The sequence below is a fragment of the Myotis davidii genome, unplaced genomic scaffold (genome assembly GCF_000327345.1).
Source record: "Myotis davidii unplaced genomic scaffold, ASM32734v1 scaffold156, whole genome shotgun sequence".
Taxonomy (NCBI): Eukaryota; Metazoa; Chordata; class Mammalia; order Chiroptera; family Vespertilionidae; genus Myotis; species Myotis davidii.
The window spans coordinates 413,413-415,847 of NW_006288633.1; the positions used below are offsets into that span (position 1 = coordinate 413,413).

The following is a 2,435-nucleotide window of genomic DNA, read 5'->3' on the forward strand; positions in this document are numbered from 1 at the left end:
GCTCCCCCCTGGGTTTCTGATCACTGTCAGTGGCAGGGGGCTTCTTCCTGCTTTCCCTTTCGCTTCCCTGCATTGTGCCTATATATGCATATTAACCGCCATTTTGTTGTCAGTTAACTGCCATCTGAGTTGGCAGTTAATTTGCATATAGCCCTGATTAGCCAATGAAAAGGGTATTGTCGTACACCAATTACCATTTTTCTCTTTTATTATATAGGATATGTATATATATGAGTGTGAGAGAAAAATATCATGTCATTTTATTAAGTAGGGCACAGACCATCTGTAGTAACTTCTATTCTTAAATTTTTATTCATGATTTTAATGCTAGTAAACATTCATGGAAATCTGGTTTAAAACATCATTTAACTTTTAAGAAGCTTCACAATGTATCATTAATAGCATAAGAGCAATAGCTCAACATTGCTTGCTTACTAGATCACTTGTTAATAATTAATTTGAAGAACATGCACATTTAGGGTTAGTATTTGACATAAGATGTTTACTTTGTGAAACTGTGCTGCCTGAAGTAACATCAACATACAATGCTCTCATGGTCATAATTACTTTTTGTTTTTATTCCCAACAAAACTTGCATTCACTTTAGCAATGACTTTTCTCTTTTCTTCTAAAGTAAAAACTCCTTTTATTGTAATGCCATAGTGATCTCTTCTGTGATACCTTTTTTCTATTGCACAGTCACTGAAAGGGAGAATCACTGAAATGCATATAGTAGCACAGAATGCTACTTAAAACCCCAAATAATTTGCTGAGAATGTGATGAGAGGAAAATGATTGAAATCATGTAGCAATTGTTTCCCTACTTTAAGGAAAATGAGAAAGAACTGGTATAAAGGTGTGGTGGCACTTTGAGAAGACATGCACCTGTCAGCAGATCGTGGAGTGATAGACAGGTATCTAAGCCACCACTACCATAAGTTGATGCTGAAATTATATGAGTTCTTGAATGATAGTCAGAAGTTCTTTATTGGTAGGGATTCTATAGTTTTGGGAAGATGCCATTTATTGAAATCTCTGCTAAGAAATCAACAGGATGAATTTTCCTAGCTTGGGTTCATTTCAAGAGATTAATTTTAAGAGAAAGTATTGTCTATTTCCTGTATTCATTACTACCCAGACACAAAAGCAATACTTATCTACACATGATTGCATGGAAGTTTTTTTTAAATTTTAAAATTAAGCTTAACTGTTTAACAAATGCTTAAAGAGTCTTTAAAGTTTAAAGTTGATAAAAATATTGCCCTGCTCTGCTTAATCATTGTTATTATTTGAATCTATGATTCAATGTAAGTGAATATTGTTGATTAAATTGGTTCATTAAATGTACTATCTACTATGTATCAAGTATTGTGCTAAGTGCTGGGAATACAGGATGGGCAATACCTGTTTTGTGTGACTTTTGTCCTTAATAAATATAGTGTATATAAGGGGATGGGATGGAATTCTCTTCTTAAGCAGAGAAACAAATGTGATGGAACATCTCCACATCTGTACAATATAAATTCTTTGTTCTTTACCATTCAAACTACTAGAATATAGACCAGTGACTGGCGAACCTTTTGAGCTCAGTGTGTCAGCATTGTGAACTTAACTCTAGTGCCGTGTCACATATAGAAATTTTTCGATATTTGCAACCATAGTAAAACAAGGACTTATATTTTTGATATTTATTTTATATATCTAAATGCCATTTAACAAAGAAAAATTAACCAAAAAAATGAGTTCACGTGTCACCTCTGACACACATGTCATAGGTTCGCCATCACTGATATAGACAATGGACTATTCTATTAAGCAATTAAAGCCTGTGGTTGCAAAAATGTAACATGGTCAAAGTGATCTGTGGTGGCGATATACTAAAATTCAACAAGATGGGAACATTTCCTGTATTCAAAAGGAAATAGTGACTCATGCCATTTTACATTTAGGGCCAAAGACCAAAGAACATTTTGACTAGCTGTCTGAGGTCCCTTAAGCCCAAGTGTTCAGTATTTTAAAACATATTGTGAAGGACTAAGAAAGAAGCACCAATGAAGATATCCATCTCCTCTATTCATCTTGAAATTCCATTATATCTAATTCCCTTGCCTGTGCTGTATATCTTTTCTCCCCTCTTCCATCTTGCTAATCCCATCTATTCTTTAAATCTCACCTTAAACTCCAGCCTCAAGGGAGCCAAGGCACCCCACACAATGTCAGGGACTTCTGTTGTGTGTGCATACAACACCATGATCACCTATCACAATTGTTATTTGAATGATCATTTATGTCAATATTTGTTTAATGTCTGCTCTTGTAGATTGATAATATTGGCAACTGGAGGTTTAGGAATTTGAAATTATTTCACAGTAGAAAGATTTAAAGGCTAAATGAAATAGAAGGCAATAATTTTTATTTTTTATGAAAAAAGAAAG

General features: G+C 34.0%; 1 pseudogene; it reads right to left on the bottom strand.

Annotated features, from left to right (window-relative positions):
* LOC107182649 overlaps window positions 1-2,435 on the bottom strand; it is a 160,867-nt pseudogene that overhangs the window by 15,411 nt on the left and 143,021 nt on the right.